This window comes from Vulpes vulpes, chromosome 15 (genome assembly GCF_048418805.1).
Source record: "Vulpes vulpes isolate BD-2025 chromosome 15, VulVul3, whole genome shotgun sequence".
NCBI lineage: Eukaryota > Metazoa > Chordata > Mammalia > Carnivora > Canidae > Vulpes > Vulpes vulpes.
In genome coordinates, this window is record NC_132794.1 from 83,363,368 (window position 1) to 83,378,345 (window position 14,978).

Consider the following 14,978-nt stretch of genomic DNA (forward strand, 5'->3'; position numbering starts at 1 on the left):
TCCATACTGTATTCAAGTTCACTAATTGTTTTCTTCTGAAGTATCCAATCTATTATTACTCTAATTCAGTGTATTTTTTATCTTAGACATTGTGTTTTTTATTTTCAGAAGTTCAATATGAGTCTTTTTGATATCATTTCGATCTCTCCGAAAACTGCTGTTTCCATGTACATGCTTGAACATATGGAATATATTAATCATAGCTATTTTAACATTCTTCTCTCTTAATTTTATCATCTGTGCTGTTCCTGAATCTGTTTCTAATTGATCATTTTCCTCCTCACTGAAGTTTATCTTTTCTGCTTTTTTGCATGTCTGGAATTTTTTGATCGGATGTCAGACATGGTGAATTTTATATTTTGGCACACTAGATTGTTTGTGTTTTCAATATGCCTCAACTTTGTTCTAGAGTGCAGCAGAGTTCCTTAGAAATAATGTAATTCTTTTGCAACTTGCTTTTAAGCTCCATTAGGCAGAACCAGAGCCACTTTTCATCTCAGCAACTAATCTCAACCAGGGACAATTCTGACTCTAAGGAAGGGTGCATTGGCAATGTATGGAGATACTTTCAGTTGTCACAACTAGTGGAGTAGGTAGGCAACTGGCATCTAGCAGATAAAGGCTAGGGATGCTGCTAAACATCCTATGACACATAGGCAGCACTCCATGATAAAGAACTATTTGGCCCAAAATATCAATAGTATCAAGATTGAGAAACTATTGTCTAGACTATTTGGGCTCCACTATTGAAATAGTACCCTTCTCTCTTTTTTTTAAGTTTTTAATTTATTCATTCATGAGAGACTCAGAGAGAGAGGCAGAGACATAGGTAGAGGGAGAAGCAAGCTCCCTTTGGGGAGCCCAATGTGGGACTCAATTCCAGGACCCTGGGATCACGACCTGAGCCAAAGGCAGATGCTCAACCAATGAGCCAGCCAGATGCCCCTGAAGTAGTACCCTCCTGAGTGCTCTATGTGATGTCCCCATTTATTAAGAGATTTCTCCATTCTGGTTGTTGGGAAGGCAAACTATTCCAAGTTCTTTGGGATATCTGGGAATTGTTTTCCCTACTCCTTTCTGTTGGCTTTGGGTCATTTCTTCATATATACAGGCCAATCAGTTTTTTAGTTGAATAGTGAAAGAGGACCCCTGTCTCTGTGATGCTTCTCTTCTCCAGTACTTTGCATGGTAGATTCACTTTGGCCTCTCCAAATTCTCAACTCTTTGTCCTAAACACAGAGGCCTGCAAGCATTGGTTTGGGATTTCCTTCCCTGTGTTTTGGCCTGGAAACTCTCTGTGAGTAGTAAACTGGGGTAACTGTCGGGCTCAATTCATTCATTTACCTCTTTTCAGGGATCACTGTTCCACACCAGCTGCCATCCAATGTCTGAAAGCCACTCTTTCATATGTTCTGGCTGTTTTTTTAGTCAAATGATTTTTAAAACAGGTGAATTATATGAAGCAGTGGCTTTGATCCTTGAGTAGTGGTTAATATCCTAAGGCACAATATGCAGTTAGATCAGGATTCATCTTTAAACATATTTCAAATAGTCCTGGTAAATGAGATTTTTCCCAGCTTCACATCAGCTCTAATTAGATTATCATTGTTTTTATCTCATTAGATGGCTGATAAAAGGCTTACAGTAGGAGGAATATGTCAGCTCTGCTATTTTGTTGTTGGTATGCGCAGTATTTGTATTCTCTTCAATCTGTCTTATCTGTAAAAATCTATTTTATTTTTATGATAGAAAAATTCAATCAGATACAAAGGTAAAGAGGATAGGATAATGAATCTTGATCTGCCCTTCAGTCAGCTTCAACAATTATCAACTCACAGCCAATCTTGTTTCATCTACATTCCCACCCACTTCTCAGAGCATTCTCCTAACCCTGGATTACTCTGAAATAAATCCCAGGTATCATATCATTTTATCTATAATTATTTCAGTGTGTATATATAAAAAAGCAAAGCATAGTTCTATTGCCATACTTAAAAATGTAACAATAACTCTTTAATACCACAAATATATAATCCAGACTCAAACTTCTCTGATTATTTCAAACTTCTTGTTTGTGTGTGTGTGTGTTTATTTATTTGAATTGTCATCCAAATAACACTCATACATTGTGATTGGTTATATGTCTCTAAAGTTGCTTTTAATTTAGTTTCTGCTCCATCTTTACCCATCCCCTCCAAGTTATATGTTAAAGAAATAGAGTCATTTGTCCTGTAGGGTGTCAGGTATCATTTAACAAATTCCTCAGTTCCCTGTATTTCCCACAATTGGTAATTATATGTAGAGATTTTATCAAATTCAGGTTCAATTTATTTGGGTAAACTACTTCATAGATGGTGTGTGATTCTGTCAGAAAGCACATTTGGGGATGCTAGCAGCTCTGGATAATCATTGTATAAATCCACTAATTCATTAGGGATATAGTGTCTAATATTATCATTCTTTCTTCATTATTAGCTGGAATAAATATATAAAGGCAATCTTTTCTTCATGGTTATTTCTAATTCTATCATGCCTTCTTCACTTAGTAAATTGAATACTGCTACAAAGTTAATACTTCTTAACTTCAACCATTTCTTTTCCCAAGGGATAGAAATTGTATAGGAAAAGAATAAATGCTAATCCTTTCCCTTTAGTCACTAGTTTGTTAAATAATAATTATTTTCCTATCGTTCTCCAAAGGTAACCAAAGCTTTCTGCATCATTATGAGCTCATTGATTTAAATATATTTGATGTATATCAATCCATTGCAGTTTATTCTTGTTAATGCTTGATTTGTCCCATCTTTCACCACTGGGAGCCTATTTAAGTTAACTCTTGTGGCCTTTGATGACCTCAGTAGTCTCATGGCTTCCTTGCTAATTGGTTTCACAAGATATTTCAGGCATATGTGATTTTGCTAAATAGTATCAAGTTCTCTTCATTGGAACGGTACCATATTGCATCCCCACTCCCCTCCAACCCCTACAATGTGATAGCACTGGTTTCCCCACAGCCTCACCAATTGAGTATTAAGTCAAACTTGAATATTTGCAAATCTGATAGGTGACAAATAATATCCTTGTGTGGTTTTAATTTCCATTTATTGCCCATGAGTTAGACTGATCATCTTTACCATGGTTAAAAGCCATTTGCTGTAAGCTGTCTGTATTTCAGCCCATTACACAAAAAGCTCCTTAGTAATCTATAGTTTCTTTGTAAGACTATCTCAAGCCATGTGTCTGTCCATCTTGTAAATTCACCTTAATCAAAATGTAATAAAATCTATCAGTCCATTTAACCAGGCAATATAAATTTGAATATGTGGTGTATGCTAAGAGGAAACAAAAACTGAAGGCCCAAGTGATAGACACTGAACTATAAAGCTCCCATCTAGCTCCGTCCTCCTGATACTTCATGCTCCATCTGTGATACACTGGACAGCTGGACCAAGTGAAGGGGCCATGGTCAATCTACACAGTATAGTTGAGAACCATCTCTTTTTAAATTTTTAGATTAAAAATATAATACAATTACCCCAATAAGGTTAATTTTTTTAGTGAATATAAGTAGCTCTAGATTTTCTTTCCACCCTCCAGTAGCTCACTTTGTACATCCCCAATGCATAGACAGAGCCCACTTTGGATAGCACTGACTACGAGATAAAGTTTAAGCCTTCTGGCTTGGCAAAACAGAAAGACTATCAGAAGGTGGCCCCTGCCCATGTTCCAGCCTGTCCCATGCCTCTAGTCCCCTTGCTCTAGCTCTGTCTACGTTTTTGTAGTTCTCCCTAAACTGTTATTCTCTGTTTCAGACACACTACATCCTTCTCTCCTCTAACTAGCAAGCTCCTACTATGAGCTGCCACATAACCTGCACAAATATGCCAAGAGCTCTACTCCTATTCCACCAGGGACAGACAGTTCCTCTGGGAAACCATTCTGACTTTTTCAGTCTGACTTAGGTCTTATCTTCCTCTAGATTCACCATGAACACTGTGGCAAAACCACTGACATCTTTGTGGAGAAGCTAGCAAGCAAGCACTATTGGGTCTCTTCCCTTGACTTGAGAATCACTCTCCAACTCTCCTCGACTGGGAAGGCAACTTCAGAGGAGGCATAAGAAGAGGTGCCTGAGAATGAGATCCAGCCTGCTCCTGACTTTCTCGCAACTCCCCCCATTGATAGTGATCTGCCCAGAGAAATGCCTGAGGGGTCAGAACCTGGGTATGGTTACTCGAAGGCAGGCCATAGGCAGAATTCCTCACTGAATACAGTGGGAGAGACTTAGCTGAAAGAAAGAACTAAGCCAAAAACTGGGCTTGATAAGTGAGGTCAAAATTCATGGAAAAGCCTGGTGGAGTCCAACTGAGAGTAGCTCAAGGAAACAGAATAGCAAGCTATTCAAACATTGAATAGCAATGTAATTCTAGAAGGGAACTCTTCTGTCAGTACCTGCCTTCTCAGGGATAGTTGAGAAGAAAGAGGGCCTCACTATTCACATCTGTCTACCAGGCAGAGTTACCATTTTCCAGCAGAGCCCTAATGTATCTCTTGATTCCTCTGAACCTGCCCAAATGTACCAGAACCTGTCCCCATTCTCCATGTACAAAGGTCTCCTTGTCAGGGCCTCCCTGCCATTCTCCATTTCAGACTTCTAAAAGCCCCCAAATCTAAGATCTAATAGAGAGCTGGGAGGTCCCAGCCCATCTGTCCACCTAAGCCTGACCAGAGAGGACAAAATAAAACCAGCACTTAGATCCCCATTTGACTTCTTAAACTGATTATTCAATGAATAAGAACCCAGAGAGGAGGAGAGATGAGCTCCTGGCTTCCTAGACATCACACAATAAGTTTAACTGAGCAAACCCAATCAACCAAGTGGACTTCACTTAAAGACTGAAAAGAAAGTGAATGATCAACGTAAAACTATGTTTAGGTTTTATACATCCTATGGAGAATTGATCAAATGCAGATTGCAAGGTCCTTCCCTTCAGATTTTGATTGAGAAGTCTCAGTTGATACCTGAGAATCTGAATATTTAAGTTCCCTGGTGAATTTGGATGCAGGTATTTTCAGACCAGACCCTGAGAAACAGTGGTCCAGATGATAAAACAGGGAAATTTAAAGCATCTAAAGCAGCTAGGGTCATCGAAGTCACTGCCCAGGGGCTAGTCATTCTGTGTCGCTGCATCCTGGTTGTGAATTACATAGCAAACTACCCTTGTTCTGGTTGCAGGCTCATCTGCAACCTTTTGGCCACCATTTGACTTCCCTAGTCCCTTGCCTGCGGGAAGATAACCTACAGATCTGCACGCATGAACATTCTGCTCCGTCCACAGCTGTCTTTCTCATTACAAATCGATACATTGGCATTTGCTTCTATTTTCATTTCTGTGGCTTTGCTCACTACGGGTCCCTCCTGAAAAGCAGAGCTTCTCTCCCGGTACAGATGGAAACCATTTTCCGCCAGTGCAGACACGGAGCCTCACCATGAGCTAGCTGATGAGTCTCGCACCCTGACACGTCCAGAAGAACGTGCAGAACACTAACTTGCTGCTGGAACCATCTGCTCCGATTCCGACAGCGAGGACCGCGCGCAGAGCTCCGCCCCCGCCCGGCCTTTGTTCTCTCCTGCGGGGCCACCCACACCGTCGCTCCTGTCCCAGGGCCCGGGGGAGCCCCCGCCCTTACCGAGCGCTTCTAGTTCCCCACCACCTCCTGTCTTAAATTCCTTGGTCCCTGGCTCTCTGATCTTATCTCTTCCCCGCCTGGGCTTTTTGGTCTGTGTTGTCAATCATTCCTTTCCTTCTGCTTTTTGTTCTTTTCTTCCCCGAGGATGGAGCTACGGAGTTTCCCCATCCCTGCTGGCGGCGGAAGTTCTGGCACAACAAAAGAACCCTCTCGGCCGTCCTGGCCCAGCGCGCGCCCGGGCCCAGGGCCCAGTGGGGTGTGTGCCAGGCCCGGGGCACAGGGGAGGGGGAACTCGTCTGCCAATCGGATTCAACCAGGCCCCTGGCTGTGTTCAATTCACTACAGTGAATGTCACCCTGCGCTGTGTCTTGGCAGCCAGCTGGCTTTCCTGGGCCATTCCCCCTGCGAAGTGCCTGAACTGCAGCATTAGCATTCACACTGCATCACCATTCAAGGAAAAGAACCAATGAAAAGCTCAACTAGATTAGACCAATCTTCCTTCCCAGGCGCTCCTGGGCTCCTGACAGAGGCCCTGAAGGACAGGCTGCCCTCCAAGCTATTTACCTCAATAGAGGAGGGACAGCCTCACACAGCTTCTCTCCTTTGGTAACTTGTTATTTAAGCCTCTCCTTTATTCCCTCTGTCAAATTTGTCATCATGCCCTGCCAATTTCTGTTGCCACCATCGTCGTTCTCTCATATCCTGGCTCCAGCGAGGGTCTGATTTCTGTGATGTCTTCCCACACCGCCCACTGAAGCCATCTTCAGGACTTTCATCATCTCACTTGGTGGCAGAGTCCTACTGGGAATAGGGGGATCAGACTCCCCTTCCCAGATCTCAACTGCCTGGCTCTACCTAATTGGCCCCTCTTCCCAGCACACAATCCCCTCTTCGTTCCAGGCCATGCTGGCCCAGTGTCCCCAAGACTTCACATTCCTGTCTGCCCGCAGTGCCCCCACCTGTGTTTTCTTTGAAATCTACCACTTTTGAAAATGCCCACCTCAACCCTTGCTATTTCAAGTGGGCAAAGGGGCTACGATGAGGTGGCACTGGGCCTGTGAGCTTGGGATGGGGGCCGGAGGCTAGGGCGGTGAAAGGACTCACCCAAGGCAGAGCAAAAGAGAAAGAAATTTATTGAATACACCCGCAAGGGAGTGGTGAGCAAGATGGCAAAGGAGAGAATGTCTGTGGTCAGAAGGGGTGGTGAGAGGCCACAGTTCCTGGGCCAGTGAGGGAGTATGGGGAAGGTATGGAGTTCTCCCTTTTTGGTAATCTTAGGAACTGTGCCTGGGTGTAATTGGTCAGTTAGGGCCTATGGCTATTTTGAGGTGGGTTGCTTCATGAACCTGTTTGCATTAAGCTCCGTGGTGTCTTGGTCGCTGTGACCCCTTTAGCCTTGATCAGGTTTCCATTGCTCAAGCCTGTTGCCTAAAAGCAGCCTCCACAGGCTGGTAACTTAATGTCTCTGAACAGCATTGTTATTAGACAATAATCATACTGCACAGGAGTTCTATACTCTCTGTTAACCACCTGAACTTGATGAAGGATACATAGGACCTGGTTTTCCTCCAGGTTCTTGCCTTCTGCCAGGTTATATAATTCTCCTCTCCTGGTCCTTGACCAACAGGTTTCTGGAAACTTTGGGTTGTAAGAGCAGATCTCACTTCCAAATATTAAAAAAGTCCAGTCCAACCCAAACACAAACCTAAAAGCTTCCCCTATGCCCTCACTCTTTCCCCTCCCCATCAACTCAGCTTGACTCATGGCTCAGGGACCTGATGGCATCTACCATTTTTTCATGCTCTTCTACTCCTTTTCTGCCTGCTTCTGGATCTTCCAGAGTCAGAAACAAAAGAAAAATGGTAGTCTTTTTACTTTGCTGGTGCTGCCTCAACCAACGATGCCCTCTGTTGTGATGGACAGCTGAAGCCTGGCTCTCCCCGTGGCAGATGTGTGTGTTCTTTGAGGCCCCCCAGGGACCTCTGCACTGCACAGCTCTATGACCATTTAGATGGACCTTCTAGGCATTTTCTTCTGTTGTAGCAAGCACAGTGTTACACATCATCAGCACAGGACGTTGGAGGGACTGGAGAAGAAAGAAGCTTCTCATCCTACTTCCAAGATACTTTCATTTGCTTCTTTTTGATCCTACTGCAAAGCCATAGGTGCTGTGGGGTGTAGAACATCCAGTGGTGCTCCAACCCCAGCCAAGTGCCCCGACATGCAACGCCTTGGCATATTTGTACCCCTGGCCTGGTGACCACCTCATTGTGGCCCTCCTGATGGAGTACATGGGGTATGTTTTACTCATACAACATATATCCACATGCGGAGGATGTGTGCACCTGTTAGCAATCACCATCTCTGTGCTGTGGGTGTATGGGTAATTTTTATTTAATTGCTATGTATACATCAGGAAGCAAGGCCAAAGAAAAGATATACAAATTCTCAAATTTTAAAATATAACTGACTTTCTCCTGTCTTTTAGAAAGAAAAATTCTCTAAGCTAAACTGGTATATATCAGTAGGTTAGTTTTCCTTATGTAAGTGCACAGAACTATTACCTTGAGCTCTTTTATTGGTTTGGGCTCCATAGAAATATACAAAAATAGAGCAATCACTCCAAGTCTATTCACCTGCTACCAAGGACAATGGCAGCGCACCTGGGAAGGATATTTTACCTAGAAAAATACATCTTGTATTTCTTTCTTTAAACTCGGGAAGTAGGAGAAATTAAAAGGAATAAGGAATGCAATCAAATATGAGTAATTACATGTGCAAATGTGTAGTCACCTGTTCATTTTGGGTGTTTCGTTTTGCCCTGGCAGCAAATATATATTCTGAAACCTACAGGATGAGTATTATATACCCTGAACTTCTACCTTAATTGCTGTATTGATTTGGGGGTTCCAGGAAGGAAAGCCCAGGAAAGACAGAGGGGTAGTATGCTGGGGGCGGGGAGGTGGTTGCATTTGCAACGATAATTCTGTTATAATACTTGAGAAGCCCAAACTGTCTGTCCTCTTCTCTGTGGGTTAAAAATGTTTGTCTCTAATATCAAAATAAATCTATTCCTTGGCATTTAGAAGAAACACTCAAGTAACATAATCTCAATGTGTTAAATCAATTTCAATTTCTGGGAGGTGAAGGAGTGTGTGTGTGTGTGTGTGTGTGTGTGTGTGTAAATTCTTTTCCAAGTCTCTTGGATTGTGCTGACACCATTGTTATTTCTTGAAAATAGATCCTTCCGAAGTCACCCACTCATATTTTGAAACTTGCCAGGATTTGAAATAATTTGATGCATTTTCAGTGCTAAAATTATCCTTGGAGGAAAAGTTCTACACACCAAACGTTCACCCAGAAAAAGGACTTCTAAAAATGCTAATGGCGCGGTGGGGGGGGGGGGTTCATGCCAAGAAACAAGGCAGGAGAAGTGAATTCATCCCTGCACAAGTTAGGGAGGGGGAAAAAAATATCTGCTGTGCCTCTCGAAACACAACTCCTTCACCATCACGGCTTGGAAGCCTGCTCACCATGCTGCTGCGTGTGCTCCTTTACCTCACTATTGGCATTCTGATTTTTTTTAACTCAGCAAGATGAGGAGTGTATCCAAGATGTCCACATTTGGTGAGTAGCTGGGGTACAGGGGTGGAATGCACAGAGTGAATAAATCATGTTGTTGGCTAAGAAAATTTTCCTTCTTTTTAAGGCGGTTGTTGTAGTCTAGAAAATCCAGGAGTTTCTTTGAGGAAAAAATACATCACACGAATATTCGTGTTTATGAAATAGTACTGGCACCATGATTTCGTGAATAATTATTGCTACTCTGACTAGGATTAGAGACACTGCGGTGTAACTAATAGCTTTGATCTGGTGTCAACTAGCCCATGGAGGAGTTATTTCAGGTACAGGAACCTGTTTTTCCAAGAAGCTTCAGTTACCTGGGCTAACAAAACCCATTCATTTCACCATATCACATTCACCAGGCACATAAATAGATGACCAAAATACAATGATCTAGAGGGTTCATTTGATCACAAATATGGATTTTGTTCTTCTAGCCTCAATAATCTGTGCTTTCTCTTTCTGGAAAAGTCCTCTCTCTCCATCTTCACCACTTTCTGTCCTCTCCCCCATCTTCTTACCCACCCACCCATCCCCCATGCATACTTCCTTTCATTTCCCACAGGAGAAACTATTATCCTTCCTGATTCACTTCAAGTGGAGAGCCCACTTCAATCCAAACACCAGCTTAAATTAGATGCTCTTCCTCTGGGCTCATTTAGCACCCCCACCCAGATCACCCACAGCACTTACTAAGCTGAATTGTAGCTGATTTTCTCATCTGCCTCCTTGCACCTGACTAAAGGGCCTCTGCAGGGTAGCAATGGATGCTTTCATCCCAACGTTTTATTTGGCATAGAGTAGACCTTCAATAAATGATGGGCAAGAGATGTTACAATGCTGTGCTTCACAGGGTTGGCTGCCGATCCAATGAAGTGACGCAAAGGAGATTGAGTTTCAAATGGCAAGGCCCTTTTTAAATGTTAGGTAGTTTTGACAAAATGCAATACACAAAAAGTGTTGTTCTACTGTGCTCATATTTATGTGGAAGTTTGGAACAGCTTACACTTGTTCCAATGAATAAAGGGAGTTAGGAAGAGAACAAATCTTCACTGATCATTTTCTCTGTGCTGCATACTTTTCACACATTCTTGTTAATCCCTCCAGCAATCCTGGAGGTAGAAACTAATATCTCCATTTCATAGAGGAGGAAACTACAGCTCAGAAAGGCCAAAACATGTGCCAGCATCACATAGCTAATAAGCAAGAGAGCCAGGATTGGACCCAATCTATCTGCCTTCAGAACCCATGTTTGCTTCTCTACAGGATCTTGCTTTTGTAGAGGAAAGTATCTTGTGTCATAGATTATATTACCTTAGTCATACCTATTTTGCTCATCCCATTCCACAGATCTGACAAAAGAGGAGGGAATGGTGGGCACCAGGAGAAATTGCCTAAGGCATGCAGCCCAGTGGTGGCTAAGCTGGGGATGGCCCATGAATCTATGCTAGTGTTGACTGGATGCACACCCAGAAGCCAGGAAGGTGTTGCATTTTTTGCACAGCCAAAGGAGAAGAAGCCCACAGAGCAGGTCAGCAAATCCACAAACCACTGGAGTCTGATAGTTAAATAAATGTATTTTTCAAGCTCTGTTTTTATCCCACAAATTAAGGAATACAGGAATTTTAAAAGGGATGGTAAAACAAAGTATTTACATACACCCAAGAAGGGGAGGGTGAGAACCATAGCATGTTTTATAAAGTAGTCTGGATTATTATTAAGAACACAATCATTTATATATAATTATGTAAAATACATACATATATAATCATAATAGATAGAATCATGGTAGAACAAATTCTTGGCTATGATATAAAGGCCTATTTAAGTAGTTTGTCCCTATCTTTCCAATATAAAACCTGCAGGAACTTTATGCAGTGTTTTGTGCGTACCACATGGAGAGGTAGGATTATATTATCAGGCTGAAGCACATTTGAATCTCACATGGAAGGCACCTAGCCATCACCGGAACACACTGTGTTTTTTAATGATGAAAGACTAGCTTCTTTTATTCAGACTGCTCCTTCAATCATAAAAGCAATACACACACACACACTGCTGGAAAACTATGCATTTTTCAAGATGCTTCTCAAGTGTCTGGAAAATCCCTTCCAGACACACTTAGGGAGAATTAATTATTTTTTCTTCTGCATGCTCATAGATCTTTGTACATACTTCTGCTGTAGTTCCTACACTGTGCTGTAGTTAATGCCTCAACTGCTGGACCAAGAAATCAGCAAGAGTGAGAACCAGCTCTTAACATCTCACTATTCTCAGAAGCTGTCTCAGTGCTATACAGTAGATGCTCAATAAATGTTAAGACTACCTGAAAGGAAATGTTTACTGTACTTTATACCCTCTTGACACCACTAGAGGGCAACGTAGTCAAGATTACTGAACACCACTGCTATAGTTCGGGATGAATAGCTTGAAAAAAAATATCCTTTTTGAGATGTTCTTTGGTTTTTGCTTTTTTGTTGTTTTGTTTTGTTGTTTTTGCCATACCTTTTGACAAATTCTGTACCTCAGTTTAAGCAAACATTCCACAAATGTAAAAAGAACACTTGAAATAGAGGCTAAGTGCCTGAGTGCCAAGGCATCTAGGAATTAAGTCCCTGGCCTAGAGAGAAGAAACCAGTCACTGCAAATGCGATTAAATGCTCCTTGTTCCTCTCAGACATGAAACAGGGATCTGAAACACTGGTGCTCCATCTTTTCATATTTAAAAATGCTTGATCCTGGGGCACCTGGGTGGCTCAGCAGTTTGGCGCCTGCCTTCAGCCCAGGGCGTGATCCTGGAGACCCGGGATGGAGTCCTGCATCGGGCTCCCTGCATGGAGCCTGCTTCTCTCTCTCTGCCTCTCTCTCTGCCTGTGTCTCTGCCTCTCTCTCTCTCTCTCTCTCTGTATCTCTCATTAATAAAAAATAAATAAAATCTTAAAAAAAAAAAAAAAAAGCTTGATACTCCACATTAATCCCAAGTGAAGTCAAGCATCACTTCACTTCAGGAAAATCTACAGGACATGGGAATTACATCTGTGGGGTGTATGTTGAGGGGATAGAGCACAATTCTCCATCTAAATAGTTTCAGTGTATCTATTTCGAAGGAACAGCAATTCCACAGCTGGTTTTCCTTCTGTTCACATTTCAGGCCCTTGACAGGACAAGCATTCAAGGGGGAAGTTTCTAATGAGACATTTCCTCTGTCTAATGTAATGAACTTTGGAGGAAACCACTCAGTGACCATCGTCATGGTGCCAGAGGACACCTCCATGAAGCCTTTCCAGCCCTTCCAGCCACAGGGAAGCTCTCCACCCTGTTAGCTCCCATAGTCCTTTATTTACACCCAACAACCCCCACAGACATTCTACCCTGTATGCATTTATGTGGGTATGTGCCTCTTTGCTCCCCTCCTAGGCTGTTACACCTGTAGGGTCAAGGCAGGTTTCTGCATCCTCATAATCCAAAGAGTGTCTACCAATACCTTATGTATAGTAGGTGTTCTGTAAATTTAGTTTCATGAAACTGAATGGAAATGAGTGTTTCACTATGAATCTAAAGCCTGCTTTTTAAATTTTTCTATTTATTATTTTTTTAAAGCCTACTCTTTCTTTCAGTCTATTTCCACTTTCTTTTCATACAACTGATCGAGCAGCAGCACTTACTAGTTTTAAACTTGGATTGTTTCTTGTTTGATTAGAAAATTTTCTATCATAAACATTTAGAACTGGTGCCATGGTTTAGCTAACAGTTACATACTAATTTAGCATAACTAGTTCCCTCATCTGTATCTTTAAGGGTGGGATATGGACAAAAATAATAGTTGTTTTTTTAGACAAATTAATAACTAATGTCCCTTTATTGCTATCCCCTGCCCAACAAGCCTGTGTTTTGAATGATTTGACCAATCTAACTGCATTTCTACACAAGCAAGTTTATTATTATCTTTCTAATGAATTAAAAAGTATAATTGGCAACAGTTGAATAATTGTGGTTATAATACAGACTTGATATAATTCTAACTGAAATCTTTTATCATTTATTTATTTATCATTTATTTGTCCTAGGTTCTGTTCTTAATATTGAGCATAATGGGAATAACTTCTATTCCAGTAGGGCTGAAATCAGAAACTTGGTGGTTACCAAGATAAGTAAATCTGTGTGGAAGTATTTAATAATAAATGCATGGCTTAATGTAGGCTTTTTCAAGTTGGAAACTGCTTGTAGTTGCACAGTTTCCTGTGTCTAGAGACCCTCTTTGTCTAGGAAACCAGTGGCCTAAAAGCATTCTGAGGTCCCTTCTACCTTAAATATTCTGCTTGTATTTTTCTTGACCATATCAGTTTTCTATTACAATGTAAAAAATTGCCACAAACTTAGCTGCTATGATAACACCCATTTATGATCTTACAGTTCTATAGGTCAGAAGTCTAGGAGGCTAGGGTGGGTTCTCTCCTTAGGGTCTCACAAGGCTGGGGTCAAAGTGTTGGCCAGCTGGCTCGTGTCGTGGAAGCTCTGGGAAGAATCCACTTAGAAGCTCATTCAAGCTGTTGGTAGAATCCAGTTACTTGAGTTATAAGACTGAGGTCCTGCTGCCTGGCTGGCAGTCACTGAGGCCTCTCTCTCGGCTCCTCAAGGCCACTTACATTCCCTCTTAGGCCTCCCTCATCGTCAAAGCTATTGTGGCACATGAAGTCCCTCTCACACTTTGAATCTTTCTGATTTCCGCTGCCAGCCAGGAAAAGCACACCACTTTTCAAGACCCATGTGATTAGAGGAGATCCACCTGAATAATTGCCTTATCTTTTTTTTTTTTTTTTATTCATGAGAGACACAGAGAGAGAGAAAGAGAGAGAGAGAGAGAGGCAGAGACAAAGGCAGAGGGAGAAGCAGGCTCTATACAGGGAGCCCGATGTGGGACTTGATCCTGGGACTCCAGGATCACATCCTGGGCTGAAGGCAGGCGCCAAACCGCTGAGCCACCCAGAGATCCCCAATAATCACCCTATCGTAAGGTCAGCTGTGTCCCGAAACACACAAGAGAGATGTCATCACATCCATGGGAGCTGGATCGTAGGGCAGGACATCTTTAAGGATCATTTCAGAAATTCTGCCTACCATACTGACCAGCAGAATTTCTGCCTCAAGCAATCAGTCATTTGGAGACCTCTGCTGCCAAACAGGAAGATTTCACCCAAGCCACAGATAAGGTTTTTAGAATCATATAAGATTATCTTATGGGACACCTGAGTGGCTCAGTGGTTGAGCATCTGCCTTTGGCTCAGATTGTGATGCTAGAGTCCTGGGATTGAGTCCCACACCGGGCTCCCTGCATGGAGCCTGCTTCTCCCTCTGCCTATGTCTCTGCCTCTCTTTCTCTCTCTCTCTGTGACTATCATAAATAAATAAAAATTAAAAATAAATAAATAAATAAAGCAGCCGTTCCCAACTTCTTCCTTTTGTCTATAAAGATGCTCTCCTTTGATCTCCAGACTTGCTTGTTTTTCCATAGCTTGCATGTCCTGAGTTGCAATTCCTCTGCTATTTCCAAATAAACTCATCTGGTGTTTTACTTTTTTTTTTTTTTTTTAAGAAGGCTCCACACCCAGCATGGAGCACAACATGAGGCTTGAACTCATGACCTGAGGTCAAGATCTGAGCTG

General features: G+C 42.2%; 1 protein-coding gene across 1 annotated transcript in view; it reads left to right on the forward strand.

Annotated features, from left to right (window-relative positions):
* The first annotated feature begins 9,126 nt into the window (after window positions 1-9,126).
* HECTD2 (HECT domain E3 ubiquitin protein ligase 2) overlaps window positions 9,127-14,978 on the forward strand; it is an 88,840-nt gene continuing 82,988 nt past the window's right edge. The window contains exon 1 of the mRNA XM_025990654.2: window positions 9,127-9,318. The gene's annotated coding sequence lies outside the window, so the exon portion shown is untranslated. The remainder of the gene's footprint in view (window positions 9,319-14,978) is intronic.